Source organism: Mus caroli, unplaced genomic scaffold, assembly GCF_978045245.1.
Source record: "Mus caroli unplaced genomic scaffold, Mus_caroli_1 scaffold_1, whole genome shotgun sequence".
In the NCBI taxonomy this organism is placed as follows: Eukaryota; Metazoa; Chordata; class Mammalia; order Rodentia; family Muridae; genus Mus; species Mus caroli.
In genome coordinates, this window is record NW_028227256.1 from 160,119,794 (window position 1) to 160,142,631 (window position 22,838).

The 22,838-nt window shown below is 41.9% G+C and overlaps 1 protein-coding gene across 4 annotated transcripts in view; it reads right to left on the reverse strand.

Annotated features, from left to right (window-relative positions):
• Positions 1-22,838, reverse strand: part of Dnm3 (dynamin 3) — a 482,789-nt gene that overhangs the window by 435,788 nt on the left and 24,163 nt on the right. The window lies entirely within an intron of this gene.

Below are 22,838 nucleotides of genomic sequence, written 5' to 3' on the forward strand. Positions count from 1 at the left end.
GTTTCTATTACTGTGTAATGATAAAACACCATGACTAAGAGCAACCTGGAGAGGAAAGGTTTTATTACAGTTTACAGTTCTACATCATAGTCCATCACTGTGGCAAATCGGGGTAGGAACTCAAAACAGGACAGGAGCCTGGAGGCAGCAGCTGACGCAGAGGCCGTGGAAGAATGTTGCTCTTCGCTGCGTGTCTAGCTTGCTTTCTTATATCATTCACGATCACCAGCCCAGTGGGTGGCACCTCCACAGCATGCTGGGCCCTCCCTCATCGATTATCAACAAGATGTAGCACAGGCTAGCCCACGGACCAATCTGGGTGAAGATATATTCTGAGGTTCCCTCTTCTAAAATGACTATAGCTTGTACAAGTTGACATAAAACTACCCAGTGCAATAAACACCCATTCACTAAAGCAGAGAATATATCATCAACCAAAGAAGTCATTCTCCATAGAGTTTTCATCATCTAAAATCAAAAGGCAAGCGGCAGACATGATTATCCATCACTGTCAAACCCCTGACATTTGTTCTGCTTATTAAAGAACAATCTAGCCTATAATAGTTAAGATCAGTTAAGAAAAAAGGCTGTAAGTAAAACTAGATTCAAAAAGGCTACATAAACTGGCCCATAAAAATCAGCAAATTGATAGAGCCATGAGTCCTGAGAACATTTTAGCCATCCAAGATCTGGCTGACATTGAGGTCAAAGCCCAAGATAGTTAATTTGAGGTTCTAGATACTAATTCAATGTCACACATGCAAAAGATGATACGAAAGATACATTTGTTGAGTGAAGAAACATAGCCCTATTTCATGTAGGAGAAGTGGCTGGCTAGAAGTCCACTTTAAAATGACTCCAGCTATTTAAGGTGGTCAGGGGTTCAAAGCCGAACCAGAAGAAGGGATTCATTAAGGCACAAGTAAGGGAGGCCACTTGAGAAAACAAAGTTTCACTTTGTTACCTACAAATTTCTAATTCACAGCTCAGAGTGCCAGAGTCCAGCACAGGTTAGTTATATTTGAATTAACATGTACTCTACTTTGAAAATGTAAATAATCTGGAGAGAACTAAGGAATGTGACTTTTAAAGTAAGTATTTTATCAGAAAAAAATTGCAGGAATTTTTTGTCAGAGTGGTCACTAAGTATGTAAAATGTAACTATATAATTAAGATTATGAGATATTTATAAACATAAAAGTTTTAACTATTTGTTCCTATTTGGCAGTGGTTCTCAACTTTCCTAATGCTGCGATTCTTTAATACAGTTCCTCAGGATGTGGTGACCTCCAGCCAGGAAATTATTTCATTGCTACTTCATAACTTTCGCTACTGGTGACAAACCATGATGTAAACATCTGCTATGCAGGATAGCAGATAAGCAATTCCCTAAAGGAATCACAACTTGAGAACCATTGCTATGTGTAAATAAAACATTGGCCTAGTTCACAAATTATGTTATATGAAATTACTAGGTCAAAAGTATTCAGTAACTGGGGTAGTTTTTCTGTAATCAAAAACACATGGCAGTGTGCATTATCAAAATCTATAAAGCTTTACAGTCCAAAGGGTATTCGTTAGCTATACAATTTTTATGAAGTCCTCACGGATATCAGAGGATCTTAGAATGGAATGTTACATATAAAAAAAAAAAAAACCTAGCACAATCTAAATGTGTTATAAATGCATGAAATGACCTCGCTGAAGGGTGAGAGAACGCTAGTCAGGTAAATGCAAAGGCCTAAAGCCGGTGAGTCCCGAGGCAAAGCTGCTGTGCTCCCATTGATAAAGCCGTTACCTAGGAGGGTACAAGTTAGCCTTTCTAAGCTTTGTGTGTCTGTGTAAGAATAAACAAATTAAGGAAATAAATAAAATAGTGACTTGTAGAAACCAAGCTTGCCACTGGCAGAATGGAGAGTTTCAGGTAAGGAAGAAGAGGTGGCTAGGGTTACTGATGGATTAATCGATTAGGGCTGGAGGCAACAGCATCGAGTGATGATTGGCTTAACACAAAGATCCTCGCTCTGTCTGTCTGTCTGTGTCTCTAAGTGTCTGTCTGTGTGTCTCTGTGTCTGTCTCTGTGTGTCTCTGTGTCTGTCTCTCTCTGTCTCTCTTTGTCTCTCTCCCTCCCTCCCCCGTCCCTCCCCTTCTCTCTCTCTCTCTCTCTCTCTCTCTCTCTCTCTCTCTCTCTCTCTCTCACACACACACACACACACACACACACACACACAGAGTTAAAATCTCAGTTAAGGGACATTCTCCAAGATGTCTAAAAGAGACTCCTCAAAACTGCTGAAAGATTTTCCAAAACAAGGTATGTCTGAGAAATTGTCACATCTAAGAGAAGCCAGAAGGGACACAATGGCAAAGTGTGATGTGGTCGCCTATATATGAAATGAGGAAAGGAAGGAGGCCAGAATCCATGGAAACCTGAGTAAATACGCCCTTCAACTCAAGAAAATGCATTGACGGTCCATTCCCAGCCCAGAGCAAAGTCCTAAGAATCAGTGGACCAGGCGTGATGAACAGGACTCTGTGTGCTGACTTGGTCCTTTTTATATAAATCTAAAACTACTCTGAAATTAAAAGTATTTATTTAAAAGATGACTCCGGAGGAGATAAGGGATAAGTACCCCAATAGCTGCCAAGTTCACCTCTGCTAGCACTGCCGTAGGAAGGCTCAGACCTGGTGAGTAGGCCATTGTGGCCTTTTCATGCTGATGGTCTCCCTGTCTTTAGTAGGCTGTACCCATCCAAGAACAGCTTTGTTGAAGAAAACATAAGAAGCAGGTATAACCAGTTATGATATTAGCATGTCTGCAATTCCAGCACTTGGGGACTGGGAAAGGTGAGCTGTGAGTCCACAGAGAGCCTAAGCAATACAATGAGACTATGTCTCAAAATAGTTTTTTTAACTAAGTGGCAACTATATGGGAAATTTTTCAGGAACCAATTACTCTTAACGTAGACCTCACACATCCCCCTTCTCTTCCCCCCTTTCCCCTCCTACTCACTCTCAAATTTCTGGCCTCCCTTTCTTCCATTGCTATTGCCACATATATACACATATATTTGCATAAATATATAAATACAGCCTGAAGAATCCATTTAGTGTTGCTTTTTATATATGACACTCAGGGCTGACCACTTGGAACTGGATAACCTAATCCCCCTGCTCCCAGCTGCCTGTGGTTCTTTGTCCTGGGGGGGGGGGGGGGAGGCCTTGTGAGATTTCCTCCTTCCACACTGACGTGCCCACTAGAGTTACAGCTAGCTTGACTCCTGCACCTAAGGCTCCAGGAGCATCGATGAAAATAGAGCGGAAAGGACTGTAAGCGCCAAAGGACCAGGGTATCTGCTGTGAGATCACGTCTCCTAGAGCAGAGCAGACTTCTGGATAGTCATGAAGGGTGGCACGGTCAGTGCTGTCTTCCCTGCGGTCCTGGTGTCCAGTCGATTACACTGTTGCGGCCGACACTGGTCTCTAATAAACAAGACTACACATGTAAAACTGAACATCATTGTTACTCTACCATCATGGACTACAACTCCCATGATTCCCAAACACATCCATAGGGTCAGTACTCAAAAGATACCTTTCCCCAGTGTAAGTCACTTTCAAGCTAATTACATTGATGTTCAATACTTCCTATGCGTTCCTTTTTCATTCGGAGAGCTGTGGAGTAGGTGTATCGTCTACCTTCCTAAAAATACATTCTATTAAATTCACAATTTGAAATTAACTTTACCTGGGAAGTTACTAACTCAAGTTTGCATGGATTTGACCACACTTTAGCTCTAGGAAAGTATCTGGTTGTTTTCTAGGAAAATGAACTAATTGGTGTTTTTGGTTTTTTGGGTTTTTTTTTCCTGCTTTGCCAGAAATACTACTTCTATATAGATTTACAGAATAAGCTTGTCTCACAAGAATGGAGAAAGCTTGAAAAACCTGGGTCTTAAAATAAAACCAGAAAACAGACTCACCAAAAAAGTTATTCTTAGCCCCTTTCTCACAGTACAAAGAACAAGCTGGGGTTTAAAATATGAAATAGCTCCCAGGCAGGCTTTAAGGTGATGCCAGTGTTCATCTGCCCCATCCCCCACCCCGACACACACACACACACACACACACACACACACACTGGTTTCCTGGACCTTTGAGTGGCAGACCCCAAGATCATCAATTGACTCACCGATCCTGTGGTAAATACAGAGAATTGCTCTAGAGGCTGAGACACGCATATTCTCTTTGTCTCAACTCCTTCTACCCCAGTCCTTAGCACTCTGGGTATCACCTCAAATGGAAAGACCTGGCTTCAAAGTCAGAGCCAGGGCAACCTGAAATGAGTTTGCAGAAAGTCCTGCTCTGCTTTCTTTGGCTCTGATGAACATCATGACCAAAAACAACTTGGGGAGGAAATGGTTTATTTCAGCTGGGAGGTTACAGTCGGTGACAGAGTGGAGCCAAGACAGGAGCTTGGTGCAAAAACCGGAATGCTGCTCACTGACTTGCAAAGCGAGCGTTCTTAGCCAGCCTCTAGCTAGGCAAATCCTCGGTTGAGGATCCCTCTTCCCACGTGACTCTGAGTTGTAGCCAGTCAACAGCTGACGCTAACTACAACACAGCACATTCATCCACATCCATGGAGCGTGTCAGCTACGTTAAACACTGAAACTATTAATACCAGGTCAGACAACGACCTGTCTTTCAGGGTCTTTGATGAGCTCAGATGACTGTTCAGCTGGTCTCTACTAATATATTTCCAATAAAGAATCAGATTTAAAAAGATCTTTCCATCTCCTGGAGCCAGCAGCCTTACCTTCATCTGTCTTCGTAGCCCAGAGCTTTAGAGGAAAACAAAGAGCTCTCTTTCTCTTTTCCCTTGTTTTAACTTCTTCATGATTGTCTTCTCCTAATCTTCTTACCAACTTCACTAATTCTCTGCCACAGGCCCCTGGCACCGTACTGCCAAAATGTATTCAGTTCTCTTTCTATGAACGTGTCAAAGTAGCTACCTATTCCTTAAAGTTTAAAGTATATCCTATTAAATGCATAAACTAGAGCCAATTTCTTTAGTAGAAAGTCACTACATTTTACGTAAATGCTGCTCTCTCATGTTCCTTTAGATGCTTCCTCCTTGGTATTGTATACATTTCCCACACACTTATACACAGAAAGTTATTTAAATAAATACACTGGGTTTTTTTTAAGTAAAGTTCTTGTTTGTATAACTTTCTCTCCTATTTAGATCACTCATAAGTAAATTATTAGATTTGCTGGGCCTTAGTATGTATCACTTGAACAAACCAATGAGATCTCTTGTGATATTTTCCTATTTGTATACAATGGACTTTGATTTTATATTTTCTTTTTTATTGTTATTATAGACCATCCTCACTACTCATGGCCTATTAAAATAGCCACTTTTTCATTAAACTTATTTCCAATGGCTTTTTAAAAAAAAATGCCCAGGAGCCTGTGAGATGACTCAGCAGGGAGGGTAATTGCCACCAACCCTGATGACTTGAGTTTGATCTCTGGAACCCAAATGATGGGGAGAACCAGCTGAGGCAAGTTGTCCTCTGACCGCCACAGGTTCACTGTGCTGTGCCCGTGATTTTCTTATTAAGGTGGACTCCAAGGTGACCACTGCTCCCTAGGATTCCTCCTGAGACCACATCACCAAGGTATTTCTGATATCCCTTAAAAGATAGAGGATTGTGATTCTCCCCACCTCTGAAGAACGTTGCTGTCAGATGTCCTGGCACCTGGCTAACTCCCCTGCATACAGCGCTCTGTGTTATCACATTCGAGCCTCATGGAATCTAACAAGTTTGCAAGAAGCAGCCTTATTACCCCCACCCCCAATGCTGGAAACAGCTAAATGAGTTACTCTATGTCCGGAGGTCAAGGAAGAAGACAGCAGGAGCTCCCCTCCCACTTGTCAATGGACTCCCTCCTCCTTACAGCAGCCTCTTTCCAGCCAATGTCAGGATGCTAGAGGATACCACCACTGTCATTCCCCGCATCTGTGCCAGCTCTGTGCATATTGGGAAACCTTTTTAAGTGTTTCAAATAGCTACTGAGTTTGTTCTCTAGGAAATTAATATCATTTCCTCTTTCTCTAGCAGAGAATTCTCTAACAGAATGACTTCATGCATACTCCCATTTAATGTCCACTGTATAACCAGAGATCTGCCTCCTAAACTCTATTGTAAATATGATGTTACCCTTCTTATTTTTTGACACACTTCACGAGCAAAATTCTTTAGTGATAAAGTAAAAGAAAATTTTCTACTACTTAGCTTTGCCTAGATACTTATTATATTATAATAAGCGAACTGATTTCCAGCTATAGGTAACAGAAGAAGAAAAATATCAAAGGTGAGAAATGAAAACTTGTAAGTCAGAGGAACATGGCCTGGCTGTGGGAGTCTTAAAACGTAAAGAAGCAGTCGTTGAGTCCCATGACTTTATGGATAAGTGCACCATTTCCAGTAGCCTGACTCTCTCATGGGGGCTGTCTCTCGCTTTGCAGAAGGTGACCCACTCACATCTTTCCCCTTCACAGAGCAATGGTTTCCTGATAATTAAGCAGCCTGACAATCTGACCTTCTCCTGTCCTTGTGCTTAATGATAATGTTAGTCCCCAATCACACATCACATTAGAATATAGTTCTATAGTAAGCAAAGGAAATAACATTCTGCAGAGATGTGCGGTGCCTCTTTCAAACGTTAAACTAACAAGAAGGAGAAGGAAAATAAAGACAGTTCTGGGGTGAGAAATAACCCCTATCAGAGATCTGCATGCATCTGAAGCAATGCTTACAGGGTGCTCATTAATCAGATGCCTTGGAAACGAAATTACTAAGCAAGCATTCATTACCAATCACTTCCTGGCTTAACACTCGGGCTATAAAAGATAAGACGCCATTCTGTTCCATCTGACATCAAATTCAAACCATAGCCAACCAATCCTAAGCTGTGATTCTAATTCTATTACAGATTCCCGGACCATTCTAGAATTCCCAAGAGGAATGTAAATAACAAGCCCAACGGTAACTTACCAGGACCATGATTCCAGACACATTCTTTACACAGAGGTGACAGAGGGACAGGAAAACAATGTGTGAAACGTGTGATAACTGCAGCGCCACTACTACCTACCAATTCTTTCTGATTATATGTCTGCATTCACCACCCTGTGCCAGCCCCCTCACCAGTCCCTATTCTGGGCCCTATACCACATGCTCATTAAGATGCCAACTTACTTGAGGATTAAACTCATGTAGACTTGGTACCTATTTATTGGAACTTATTTATGGAAATCTTAACAACTCTAATTTCTTAAAACAACCTTGAGTTCACTTTTTCTTTCTATAGATTAACAGCCAACATCTCCATTTATACTCTCACAACACTGGTGACCAATCCACTTGCTCAACTGGAGCCCAGTGAGAGAAGTACACAAACGGCACTTCTCTAACGGTTTTAGCTCATTGTATTCCAGAGGCCATCCTCAGCTTAGCAAAACTTCCAAAATACAAGTTGGAACAAATTGGTCTCTGGAGAGATGCTGGCACTCTCGATAGCTTGTGGGGATCTCCCTCAGGCTCTCCCCAACTTTTGCAGCGCAGGGTAAAGTAGCCTCTCCCACAAGACCTGTCAATATCTCACCCTGATTATAGCTCCAACCTTCTCTTTCTGGGACATCCAGGGCAAGGTTAGAGTACTCTTTGCCAAAACTCATGCCCCCCCCTTTCCTAGCAGCCTCCAGTATGCATCAGCTACTCCTCAGCCTCTGGGCCTGGAAGGGTCACGTGACAGAGCACATATATAGGAGAAAAGCAGTGTCACGAGAATGTCCTGAAGGCAGCTGGAGGCTATTTAGAGGTAGCTGTGAGGTCGGGGTTACCTAGAATGCTGTTTGTAAGGAACCTGAACTCATGGATGGATTCCTATCCTGGCACATGCTTAGCCCAACCTATCCCAGTACACACAAGGAGGCACAAGCTAAAGAAGACAGAGCAGGGCACTCTAAAAACACTATGACAGAAGTCCAAAGGCGGTACTGTTCCTGGTCATGTGACATTTCACCATGACCTCATCAGTGGTCTTCACTGCTAGGGTTGGTCTTGACAACTATGTGCTCTCTCCCTTGTTGTCTCAGAATAAAAGCAGGCTAAAATAAATAGGGGCATCGTACAGAAGAAAAGGAAGATACGGCATAAGAGTCAGTGTAGGTATCTTCTTGACTAGAACTGTTCTTGAATAGAAACTGTCATTGGATTCTAAGCAACCTCCTGACAGTGTTAACTGAGGGTCATATCCATGTCCTCGCTGTAGACTTCTCGTCAGCAGGTGAGCGCGAAGCAACTTCTGACTCAGCACACCTAGAGTGGTCCTTTCGTGCCTTCTCTGTGCACCAGAGATGATCCAAGCTTGGGCTGGGAGGTGCTAAAGAAAGCCAGATGGCACAGTCCACATTTCCACAGCACCAAGCCCATGACAAACATCATGAGAAGATCAATGGGTAAGCTATGACCCTAACATCGATTAGCTTGTCAGAGTGACCCTATTTCTTCACTCCTCCCTCTATGCACACCCTTTGCTAGAGCCATCACACACTGACTCTGGGCGTGGCCACCTGATTTCTCTCTGGACAATGGGACAGACGCAGCCATGTTGCATTTCACAGACACAGAAACCTGAGAAGTTATTGTACCTTGGAGAATTTGCCTACTCGATGGTCTTGGGAGCTCTGCTGGCAATCTCACATCATGAGTGTAAGCTAGACCAGGAGTCCGAGAAAACATAACTGAGCTGGCCTGGGCATCAGTCAGGCACCCGGCTGACCCAGCAGCTGTGCATGGGAGTGACTCTCAGCAGGACTCAGCTGAGCCCCACTGAGCCCAGGCTGAAGTGCTGACTACACAGAATCATGAGCCAAATTACTAGGCGCTACGTTTGGGGTAGTCGGTCACAGGGCAAGCAGTTCTAACAGATAGAAAGTGTGAAGGCCTTCCAGAAAACCACTTAGTAATTAACACTAGGTAATTAGTGTGAGTGATGTAATACCAGGCCTAAGGCTAGAACACATGGAAGGATGGACAGAGCATCACACAGGAGATGATGCTGTGTCCTGGGACAAAGAACTACTCCAAGAGGAAACAAACTTAACTTTTCTGCTACCGATCTTGCTACAAGTTTCCAAAGAGAATGGTGGGCCCAAATAGAAGTCTATTTCCCTCTGGGAAACTGTAAGCTATCCCTTGAATCAAAAGCCCACGCCTTCTCCCAGAGTCCAAGAAGTTTATCAGCACCAGAACCAGGCCAGATGTTGAAGACTCAGCCAACTGAACTGTATTCAGCATCCTGTGGTCCTACAGCAGTCAGGCTGAGAAAATGACAATACACTGTCAGTGTGAATGGTGCTGCAAGCACACTGAGCAGGACAGCAGCCTTGTTACAGTACAACAAAGCTGTACCTAGAGAAAAGCCCCCAAACTCAAACTGGGAAATAACCTTTACTTTATACACATATGCATATTTGCACGCGCACTCATACACACACACTCGCACACACACCTTTAATTACTGGTTTAGCATCGGGTCTACCATAAGTGTTTATTATGTGTTAAAAGCACAAGCTTGTGCCATTTGAAAGTAAAGAAGGTATCAAATAGTAATTTATTGAGTAAAAAATATTTATCCTTACGATGTTATTTTTGATAGAAAATAAATGTTCAATGATAAGAAGAGTTTATGATAGTTTCACTGTGATTTAAAAGTGGAAATCTACAAAAATATGCTTTCCAAAGAAAATTTCAGAAATTGGATTAATAATTATACATACAGAATAATCCCAACAGGGTGACACAAGTTGAGAGGGTCGGGAAGGGACAGTGGATCTGGGAGAGGTTGGGAAAGGGAATGAATATGGTCAACACGCCTTATCAAAGAACTAGTTAAAGCATACGTGTGTGTGTGTATGAATATATAGATATAGGCATTATATATAATATATATATATATATATATATATATATATATATATATATATATATATACCATAAAAGGAAAGGAAAGGCTAAGGCTAAATCAAAGTATTAAGACATGACAGTAAGACATAATGTGTGGCTTCCTTAGGCAAGAGGAAGTGTTATCTACAAATTACTATTGAGATAAAAGGCAAGTTTTGAACATGGACTTCACATCTCTATGGTTACAGAGGACGGCATAGCTGCTCTTAGGAAACGCACGCTGTCGTGGTTACTATCAACACGGTGATACTGATCCCTGACAGTCAAATGGTCAGAGCCCAAAAGGGACAGAAATGGAATGACAAAGCAAATTCTAACCAACCAGGGTTTGTTTTCATGCTGTTCTTACAAACTTCTGGCAGCTTGAAATTATCTCAAAATAAAATCGAAAATCGTTCTTATCTGGTCAGAATTCATCTTAAGAAGACCTCACTGGCTATTATAAATGTACCATTTTGAAGATTTGGATCTGAAATATTCTAGAACATTTTTGTGCTGGCTGGTTAACCCTTCTTGAGAGAATGTAAGTAAGACAAATCCTTCTGTGAACCCTGTTTCTCTGCTAGGTTTCTGGGCTGAGGCTGGGACCTCTCCTTTGGCCCCTGGGGGTCAGAGGTGCCTGCAACACAAGCACACTGGGGCCTGGTCTTGAGTGCTGAGATTTGGAGTTCCATTCTGCCTGAACCTGTCCACACGTGTGGCAGGGAACCTAGGATAATACCTCACTAATGATCCACCCAGTCCTCTGCCCCCTGCCCAGCCATCGAACCCTGGCTGAAGGATGCCACTTGGCTTGCTTGGCCTGGCCTTCTGCCTAGAGTCAGAGAACTTCAGTCCTGAAACTTGCCACAATTACGATGGGGAACCATACCCTCCAGGCCCTCTGCACAGGTCTAACAAGGAAGGACAAAGCCAAGCAGAACAACCCTCCTCCTCGGTACCATCTATCAAGGTCCATGTCTGCAAGTCAAGCTACTGAAAAGACAAAGGCTATCTCAAGTCTGGTCTACATTAGAGCTAATGTGTATTCCAAATCACAATCCCAATAAAGAATTTTAATGATATTTGAAGGGTCCCCGTCATAAATTTCATCTCTCTGTAAGTAATTATTTGCGGTTCAAGCAAGAAATCAGTGAAGCCAGAAATTTTTCACATGTGATTGATTAAAATGCTAAATAGGCAGATAAATAGAACATGATCAAAACTTTTTTATGATACAAAACAAGTCATGGGACAGCATCACAAGTGTCCTTGCCAAACTAAGTGTTCTTATGTCCCAAGATTTGGGGGATGAGCCAGCAAAATTAGTTCTATTCGCAACCAAAACTACTTTAGAATAAACTACACAAGTATTATGGGCCCATCATAAAAATGTATTGAAATTCAGAAAAAAATAAACAGCACATGGCATTATTTAGTTGGTTGATTGGTTTATGGCTCTTGCTTTACTCTTCATGATTTGCTCTGCATTTTGGACAGATGTTCTAATAGAGGTCTTAGTTGGAAAACTAAGATAGAGAGACTGTACAGTAATCACTCTTTTATGATACAAATACTATGCACTCCTTAGACTTTAAAAATTAATATAACTAAGTAAAAAAAATAAATAAACTATAGCTCTACTACCAGTCAATTGTCAACATGGATATTTTATCTTAGACCTTTTCAGACATATTTACCCACACATTTTCATAAAAATATTTCCACACTTGACATATGGTTTTGTAGCTTGTACTGCTAACTTAGCTGTATAATGATGTTTCTTGGCAATAAACACACCTCTTCACCATCAGGTCTACAGGCTGTAGATTAGCCTATTTTGAGACGTTCCAAATGTTTGACATTTAGCTTGCTTCTGTTTCCTTTTAACATATACAACTCTATTAATAAATACACGGACATGGATGGTTATTTTCCAGAACAGACTTTCCAGTACTCTTTTGTTACACATAGAGAGCCTCCCACAGCTGGCACATCTGGACTTGGCACCCATTAACAGCTCTCCTCTACCCTTTAGGCAATAATCCTCAACTAGCTATAACAAGAGCTGTACTGGGACCACACCACACAACATAATAAATCATTCTTTTCTCTGTAATTTTGTATACAAGAAATCCTATAAAATATACAATGGGCTAATATTATTCTATATAACAAATTATGTGTATAAAGAAAAATAAAATACTGTCTCACTAGCTTACAGTAAGTACATCTTGTTCATATCAATTTCCTAGATAAAGGAAAGTTTTGTCCATAACTAATTTACAAATGTATAAAGAAATGTTTATCTTGCTCAACAGAACAAATACACCACACACACACACACACACACACCCTTCTATAGTACCTAAAAACACCAAAGGGGCTAGAGATAGCTCAGCAGCTAATAACATTTACTGCTTTTTCAGAGGCTCAAAGTTCGTTACCCAGTACCCTATGGGCTGTTCGCAACAATCCTTACCTCCTGTTTCTTCTGACTCTCATAGGTACCAGGCATAAGTGTGGTACACACTTGCGGATGAAACACTCGTACACATAAAATAAAAATAGATGATAACTCTGTAAAAACTTTAAAAGTGATAACTGCTCGTGAGGAGGACTAGAGTTTGATTCCCGGCACCCACATGAGGCAGGGAAGAGAGGGAGCTCATGACCACTTGTATCTGTAGCTCTAGGGCATCTGCCTCCCTCCTCTGGATTCTATAGGTACCTGCATTCATGTGCACATACACACACGTGGACGCACATATACATAATCTATAAATAATAAATCTTAAACAAAACTGATCCGACCAATTATGTGCTTTAATCTATCCTAAAAGAGGCTTAAAGGTATCCAGTTCTCCGTCTCCAGCTTAAGCTGAAAATCAAAAGCATGAAATAGCCAGATTTACAGTAAGTTGATTTATTCCGCGGGTTGTGGGTGTTGGGTGTCAGTGTTGCTATGAAGCACCGGCATGACTTCTGCCAAGGGGCACACAGGACTTATGCAGAAGGCAGTTGACTTTCTGGTGAATTACAGTGCTGATACCCTGAGTTCTACTCCATTGCTGTTCACTATCTGCTTATTCATCTATTTATCCAAATATTGAACACTCTCTATGTGCCAAGTTGTGGTCTAGATTCTAAGACAATGAACATGACAAAGGCTTGTATACAGCTTTTGTGTGCCCATATGCACGCACATGTATACACATACACACACACACAGAGTGAGAGAGAGAGAGAGAGAGAGAGAGACTTGCAGTGAGCATCATGAGTAGTCAATAGAACATGGCCCTAGAAAAAACAATGCAACTTTAAAGTTAATGCTCACTTGTTCTGCCTTCCACACCTTGTGTCAGCCTTGTTACCCCAACAATGTGTACCAGAAAGGGGTAATTTCACTCCACAGAACGCTCAGGATTGTGCTAGGTAAACTTCAGACTACAAAACTAAAATTGCTTGTGTTTCATTTACTCTACTTACTATTCTCTGTTCCAAAAAAAATCTCAGTTAAATACACTGGCCTATCACCAGTGGGAAAAGTTTAATTTCAAAGATAGCCAAGTTTAAAGAGATGGGATTCAGACCATGAATACAAATATTCAGACCAAAATACCTGAGCTATTCCAGATGCCACATCTGAATGTACAATTATAGGCTGCTAGACGCTCTTCTGGAGACTTAGATAATGGGAACAAAACCAAATCCTATCTTAAGACCCTACTTGGAAGGTGGGAGAAACACCCCAAAATTAAAGCAGCTCTCTGAAATTTATAAGGCCCTGGGCTCAAACCCCAGCCTGGAAAAACTCTTGATTAGAGACCTATGTAACATAGAAGTTTATATCTGAACATTGTTTCCTATACTTAGCCAAATTCTAAGTGTATATTCTGGCCATTACCGGGAACAACACTGGAACAAAGTGTCTCAACTTCTCTTTTAAGTTCTCAATTTGCCTTCTTACGCTACAGAGCTTAGACCACTAAAATGTTCTTTTCCCAGACTCCCCTGTAACTAGCATTCTTGATGTAATTTAGGTCTCGCCATAGATGTACTACCGTGAGGGTGAATTGCGGTTTAGTCTTCACCATTAGAGGCATTTCCAGGAGATCTGGAATTAGAGTTAAATTAAATGAGAGAAGAGAGGCACTCAGGCATCAGCAATGCAGACACAGCAGCCGGGAGAGTGCTCTAAAGACCCTAGTGCTCGTAGCCGGGCCATCTCTCAATCCCAGCTAACAGAACACTCCAGAAGACCACTGTTGCCTCCTGGCTCCTAGTCATAGCTTGAGTGGAGCCCTTTTTAAGCTAGTAGCTGTCATACAGATTATCTGAGTCCCTAGCCTCTTAAAGGTGACAAAGACGGTATCAGTTCTTCTAGCTCTACACCGTCTTCCTGAAGTGCACATCTGGAGGCCTTGCTTAGGAGCTGATCCTCTTCTAAAATAACCATATTAACAATTAATAATTAGTAAGCACCTAATCCCTTATGGGACATGTTTTTATTTATATTCTATTCTATTTTTTTTTCTTGAATAGTTACAGTATTCCCCCATTATCTGTAAATGAACTTTGAATGATGCATTATTGAAACAATTGCCTGACAATGTTCAACTACCTGAGTACTTCTGTGCCTTCCAACACTCAGAGCATCTAAAGTGGCCCTGCAGGAAGTGCACTGTGTAGCCAATTCTTAGTTCTTTCTCTAAATAAGTAGAAGAAGTGATTTCCACTCAAACTTATGATGATTTGGCATTTGAGAACCAAAGCAGGGGTGAGGGGAACTATCTGGCCTCCAGTCCTCACTTCTTTAAGCAACTAAAGCAGAATCTTCCACTTTACCTAGGCACTGGATGGACTGAGTTGGGGCAGAATACATCATTTAAGCCAGTAGCTAAGCCAAAGCCACCAACCATGTTTGATTGAACCAGGACTCACAAGCTGAGTTAGGAAGATGTTCCAGGAAGTTAAAGTCAGTAACACAAAAGGCACGTATTTTACTCCAGGACTACACACACTTAGAAGAAGGCAGGAGGCTCAGTGTTGAAATTTTACAAACATGTTATAAACACTGGACTGGACTGGCGTGGTAACTTTCCATGATGTCAGAGATCCAACCGGAGGCATGATTGCCTCTGAGTATTTCCGGCTTTCCATGTATTTGTTTCTCATCAAAACACTGAAAAAGAAAATCTGGCCTTAAATGGGGGGAATACATTCATCAAGGCTATAGGGTCTGCTTGGCCAAGGTCCCAACAATATCACTCTATCTGAAGACAAGTCAGAGGCCCAGTCAAACTAGTAACAAATCTTTGCAGATGTGTCAAGCTGAGGTAGAAAAAGAAACGAGAGCTCAGGTGGCGAGTCAGCTGGAAAAGTGCTTACCGCTCAGGCATGAAGATCTGAGTTAAATACCCCCAGAACCTACAGAAAAGCCGGGCATCACCTCAGTGCTGGGGAAACGGAGGCAGGCAAGATCTGCAGGACTCACTGGCTGGCCAGCCTAGTCTGCTCGGAGAGTTATAAGCTAATGAGAACCTGCCTCAAAATGCCAGGTGGATGGGACCTGAGAAATGATATCCCAAGTTATTCTTGACTTCAACGCACAGATGGAGTGGGGTGGGGCACCTCAAGGAAGGGAGGACAAAAGAAGGCATGGCCGTGTTGCTCTCTGACAGCGAACTTGGATAAACGCTGGTTCACAGCTACGACGATAGGCAGCAGATCAGTAAGATGCGCTTCCATCCCTGCCACAGCGCATCTGCTCCCCAAAGCTTAAGAAAGCTTTTAGTTCAGCAGACCCTTCTACCAGGGCTGTTAGGCGTTTGAAGAAAGGGAGTAAGTTACAGACATCTTTTCCTGAATAAATTCCCAGTCTTACCAAGATGGAAGAAAGTTTCTCAACTGATTGAGTTTGTCCCCAGCCAAAAAAAAAAAAAAAAATTTAAGATTTTTAAATTAATCTTTCTGGATTATTCCATTTGTGGAGAGGCCTTCATTATTTACCATGGAGAAATACAAAATAGGAAATGAGGCTGTTGTCCCTAAGGAATATGATTGAGAGGAGAAAACAGCTCACTATTGTCTTTCCATTTGTATTGAAAAAAATGTCATGCAAGCTTCACTGAGGGTCACTGGTCCTCACTTCGGGAGCTTGTTGAACATCTTATCTTTAGTGATCTCTTCCCCATTCTACTTCATACTTCTCCATGCCATGTTCGAAGATGAAAATGTCACTTTATCGTCCAGATTCTCTCAGAGCCATTTGAGCCAACCAAAGGCAGTATGATCTTGTCACAAGGGCTGGCTTAAACATCCTTGTCCTGAGTGCCGGGAACTCTCAGTGAGTAATTAAGACAACAGTGGTCAGTACGTTCTCAGAATCCCCACCCTCCCCTCTAGTCTGTTCATAATCAGACACCCCACCTAAAACTCAAGTGCAGTCTGAACCCTGCAGATATGAATGAGGCAATTCACAGTTTGGGAGTCTGAATTCTTCAGTGCAGTGGTTAAAGGTCAAGGAATTGGGTTAACGGGAACATGCCACTGGGGTAGCAGCAGTGGAGCTGGGTTGGGGTTGGGGAGAAATCAAAGGCGGGGCATATTTTTTACTCTCCATGGCAAACAGGAGTCACGGCAAAATAATTTCAGACCTCATTATCCTGCTTTTGACTTGATCCTTTAGCTCACAGATTACTTATTCTTTTTAGCATCATCTTTTAAGTAGTTCTCTAGGAAAGCTGCACCTCTGTCAGGAATGAAAGTGTGGCTGGGGAGAAGCTTGGCAGTTAGGGGCACATGATGATCTTCCAGAGGACCAAGGTGCAGTTCCCATCACACACATATATGACAGCTGACAACCATCTATAACTCCAATTCCATGCCATCTGATACCCTCTTTTGGCCTCTGTGGGCACCAGGCATGCACATGGTACACATACATACATAAATACATATATACATATATACATACATACATACATACATACATACATACATACATACAAAATACTCATGCACATAAAATAGATCTTTTTTTAAATTAAAGAATAAAAATGAGAAGGAAATTAAAGGTTATGCAATCCACCTTTTATTTAAAATATTCAACTTCCCAAAATGTACTTTTCATATGATGCCTTAAGAACACCTAAATAAAAGTTTATGATAGAAGCGGAGAATGACCAAAATTCTTGTTATTTTCATTGATTTCTTTAGCTTTGGGGCCTAAAGCCAAGCAAAGTTCTGGGATTTAGATCTTGAAGACTTTCTGTCATAATGTAATACATTCCACTACTGTTAAATTAACAGCATCCTTCAGACTCTGACTCAAATGTGATGTGCGTTGTCCTTCTCCCTGGCCTTTCCTTGTCCCTCTGCAGTGCTTTGTCATGCCTCTCAAATTCCCCTCCCCCCACTCCCCCCTACCGCCCACATACTTTATCACATACCTTTGCAGATAAGTTATCAGTTGGCCACAGGATGGAGGCCAAAGCTTAGACCTGTATTTTGCCTGGCAGACAGTAGGGACTTAGCAATTGTTGGATAAACTGAAGAAGTAACGAACTCACTAACTCTTAGCTGCATAGAATCTGTCTTCCTGGAGAAATACTTTAAAGGTTTCTTTTTTGTTTTGGCAGAGAAAAATAAGCAAAACCATCACTAAGCTTTTTAAAAAGGGGGATGGGGTTAGGATACATAATTTACACAGTGTCTGAAATACCAACAGGGCAATGGTTGTAGGGAAGAGGAACAGAGACCAGTGGTGATGTTGTGGGGCCAAGAATGCTAAACACCCTGCAGCCCTGTGCACTGAACAGTTATTCCACATCCCATAGGGTTTTCCTATGTTCTGCTGCATACTCATAGAGGCCAGATGATCTAAATTGTAGCCAAATTCTGTTTTATAGCTAATTACCAAGGGTTTTGGCAATATAGTCAATTTGCTAGGAATGCACCAGTCACACTAATAGCAGGCAAACCTGTTCTTTCCTTCATCTGGAATACTATCAAGAACTGTTTAACATGTCGGAAAATCTGCTTCGTTACATAAGTGCCCCTTTGGGGATTTGACTTGCCAAAATAGCATGCCTACTCCTGAGGCTCTCTAGTGGAGCAAGCAACAGGTACTTAGTTGTACATGGTATCTCTTGCTTCCAAGTGTGGTGGGTCCTCCATCCCATCCCATCCCACCCACCTCCTCTTTCCCTCTCCCTCTCCCTCTCCCCCTCCCTCACTATCCCTCTCTCTTCCTTTCTCTCTGCTGTCATCCTTCTGACTGTGTCCTCTGACGTTCTCTGACATAGCACACTTGTGCATATATAAAACCTCACCTGCTTAACACAAATACGCACCTAAGAAGCCCAGACTTTCCTCCTGTATCTTCAAGTGTTTAGTCAAGCCATTTCTTTCCCAGACACACACACACCTTCCACCTTTCCATTTGCCCAACTCCTGTCACTTCCAGGGATTCCTCAGGTGCCCCTTGTTTTAAGACCCCCCCCCAGGCCCTACCCTCCAAAGTCAATGATTTCCTTTTGATTGCCCGCACCATATAAAGCACCTTGGTTGCCTGGTTATGTTCACTTAGTGTTTTACTTCCATAGCTTTGTGATGCTTGCTCATCATTCCATACTTTACCTTTCACCCAAAAAAATATAATTTTGAATACAGAGGAACATTCTATGCCTGTTTTGGCATACAACCTACTTTGCAAAGTGACATGATTATAAGCATTCAACTAAAAGTCAATCCTTGACTTTAAATTTTAAAGAACTGTGGTCTAGCTGGGTCCTCCCAGCTACACTGCTCCTGGGCATATACCTAGAGGATGCTACAACATGTAATAAGGACACATGCTCCACTATGTACATAGAAGTCTTATCTATAATATCCAGAAGCTGGAAAGAACCCAGATGTCCCTCAACAGAGGAATGGGTACAGAAAATGTAGTAAATTTACACAATGGAGTACTACTCAGCTATTAAAAACAGTGACTTCATAAAATTCTTAGGCAAATGGATGGAACTAGAAAATGTCATCCTGAGTGAGTTAACTCAATCACAAAAGAACGCACATGGTGTGCACTCAAGATACAATTCACAGACCACATGAAGCTCAAGAAGGAAGAACAAAGTGTGGATACTTTGGTCCTTCTTGAAAAGGGAAACAAAATGCCCATGGGAGGAATTACAGAGACAAAGTGTGGAGCAGAGTCTAAAGGAAAGGCTGTCCAGAGACTGGCCCACCTGGGGAACCATTCCATATACAGTTAACAAACCCGGACACTACTGTGGATGCCAACAAGTGCTTGCTGACAGGAGCCTGATATAGCTGCTTCCTGACAGGCTCTGCCAGTGCCTGACAAATTCAGAGGTGGATGCTCGCAGCCAACCATTGGACTGGGCACAGGGTCCCCAATGGAGAAACTAGAGAAAGGACCAAAGATGCTGAAGGGGTTTGCAATCCCATAGGAGGAACAACAATATGAACCAACCAGAACCCCCAGAGTGTCCAGGGACTAAACCACCAACAAAAGAGTACACCTGGAGGGACCCATGGCTCCAGCCACATATGTAGCAGAGGATGGCCTAGTCGGACATCAGTGGGAGGAGAGGCCCTTGTTCCTGTGAAGGCTCGATGCCCCAGTGTAGGGGAATGCCAAGACAGGGAAGCAGGAGTGAGTGATTTGGTGAGCAGGGGAAAAGGGGGTGGCATAGGGGGGTTTTGGAGGGGAAACCAGGAAAGGGGTTAACATTTGAAATGTAAATAAAGAAAATATCTAATAATTAAAAAAAAAAGGAAAGAAAGAAACGTGGTCATCCCTTTCCAAAGAAGAAAATAATATGGCAGACTTCAGGGGTCCCAAATGAGCAAGATTTGCTGGTTATCAGATCATAATGAAAACATTCAAATATTAGTTTATATCTGGTTTCACATGAAACCTACCTTCAGTTGTGTTCTCCTTGCTTAGACTTATTATTTTATTTTATGTGTGCCGGTGGTTTTCCTACATATATGTATGTGCACCTTATGCATGCCCTGTGCTCATGTAGGTCAGAAGAGGGTATCTGGTGCTCTGGCTGAAATTATGAGTGTTTGTAAGTCACTATATAGGTGCTGGGAACTGAAACCAGGTCCTTTCTGAGAGCAGCAAGTGCTCTTAACCTCAAGGTCATCTCTTCAGCCCTCTTTTTTAAAATAAATATTTCTATTTTATGTGTATAAATGTTTGGCATAGATATAGGTATAGGTATAGATATAGATATATCAAGTATGTGCCTGTTGTCCTTGGAGGCCATAAAGCATATTGGATCTCCTAAAATTGGAGTTACAGACAGTTGTGAACCACTATGTGGGTTCTGGGAACTGAACTCAAATCCTCTGCAAGAGCAGCCAGTGCTTATAACCACTGAGACCCCCTAATAATGTATTCTTAATTAAGATATAAACAGGGTGCATGAAATGAGGAAACAATTTTATTTTAAATTAGTGGGGAATCTAGAGAGTCATATATGCCAATCAGATATCATTATTTAATAATATTTTTAGAGTGACAAATGTAAAACAGAGGACCTGGTATTTAAGTGACTCCTAAAGGAAGCCGTCAGACATAGTTACAGCTAGTTAGTCCTGCCACTTGCTCTCCAGGGCACCTGTGTTACCTGCATCAGCTCTGTACGTCTAATAGTTCTTAACAATGGTGCCAAAATCACAGCTCTACAACCCAAATATTTAGTGGATGAAACACATATCTAACATGGCGAGCTGTAATTAAAGCTACAGGGTACACTTGAGCTTTCTATATTTAAAAATTAACTTGAGCCTCCCCAGAGCTTAGTCTCCACCTTTAGCTTGCAAAAGGTTAAACTGGGAGTCATTGGGAACAGTTGCTTTCTGCCTGAAGGTGACGGGAAATGTCCACCGCCTATAAGCGTGTTTTTAACCTTGAAGCAGTAGTAAGACAGAGCAGTGAGCTATCTTAGCAACAGTGACCCAGCATCATATCTCAACAAAAGCCATAACCACCGGTCATGTCTTGAGTCTATTTGTGATTAGTGAATGGGAAAAGAGAAAATCCAGGACTTTTCAGGTCAAGAATTTAAGTTCTTTGTGGATCTGAGTGCCACAGAGGTGGAGGCTGGGGGATGGGGGGTGGGGGGAATAATTTATAAAGTAGAGAGGAGGAATTCCAGAATGAAACCCTCCCTGTTTAACAGCAAACGGTCAGTGGCAGGCTTCCCTTCCTGGTTCTGTCACAAAGACAATGCCTCTGAATGAATGCAGCCCCCACACTGGACACCTTAGGACAGCTGAACTCTGCTGAGGTTCTCCATAGTCAAGCTGGAAGGCAGCAGGTGACAGGGCCTGGGGACCCAAGAGGAAGCCCCAGATCGGAAGGAAGAAAGGAATGGTGCTTAGGTTGCATGCCAGGGGTGTTACACAGCTTCCTTCAGACACGAAAGAAATGGTTTGTGCTTCAGAATGTTCTCAGAGTACTTTTCTCCAAAACGGCAAACTATATTATGGTTCAAAACCATATCCCCTAAAAAACACAGTTGAGAGGATTCAGCCCCAAGATGGTAGTACGCAAAGTTGCATAAAGGCATCTTTCATTCCTTCTCTTACATAAGATAGGAAATCAAAAGTTAATACAGAGAAGCTAACTCTGGCTGGATGCTGCAAGCCTGAGTTGCTGAGAAACACTAACCTAGCTGTCCTTTCTCTGTGCTGGCAGAGTGGCCTACACTGCACCATTTCTAACTCTGTCATGCATGGCTGAGGAGATGCCATGGAATAGGTGGGCCGAGTATTCCAAATAGTCCTGTCACGAAGCTACTTCTTGATTAAAAATTTCCACTCATTCACCCAATGTACATGTTTCAGCGTTGAGGATGAAAACAGGAAAAAAAAAAATCACTTGACCTGATACCAAATGCTTTCAGGCAGGTTTGGCTTCTGCCATTGACCTGAGCAAACCACGCAGAAGATGGATGCCTGGCAAGGCGGAAGCTGCCAGGACAGGGAGGGAGGGATCCGGGACACAGGGGAAAGAAAGTAAGCCCTCCAGTTAGATGTGCTTCTCCACTGAGATTCCTTAGAGTCTGACAGAACAGATGTTTCTTTTGAGCTGAAGCACAATTCGTACAGTTTACTCAATATGAATAACTGCTTTCATTTTTATCTTATACTTTATATAATCGATAACAACCTGAGAGTTTTTCCAATAGATATAAACCTAAAATTTCAAATGTTAAGGAAAATTATGTTTTAGTTTAGCTGACAGTAATTTTCTCTTTTTAATTGCAAATAAGATGATGTGCTTCCTAAAATAGTGGTATCTTTGATAGGTAAAATATGGTACATTATGACAATGTTTTATATAGATATAGAAATGTATATATGTATATATATTTACATGTGTAGATAGATAGATAGATAGATAAATAGATAGATAGATAGATAGATAGATAGATAGATAGATAGATAGATAGATATGCCAAATGTGTGACATGTAACTAAAATAACTACACTGTACACAAAAGTCAAACCCACAGGTGGCAATACTCTAGTGCCCAAGTATGTAGGTCCTAAGCCCACCAATCACGTCAAAGCAGACACTAAATATGATACATTCCTTATTCCAAGGTGGAATTATATGTGAATGAAAACAGATCTAAGGATGGGGATAGATAAATCGGTAAAGGGCTTGCCTTGCAAGAATTTAGGACCTAAGTTCAATCCCCAGAACTCATGGAAGTTTTGACAGTTACAATGGCCCACACGTGTAACCCCTGCACCAGGGAAATGCA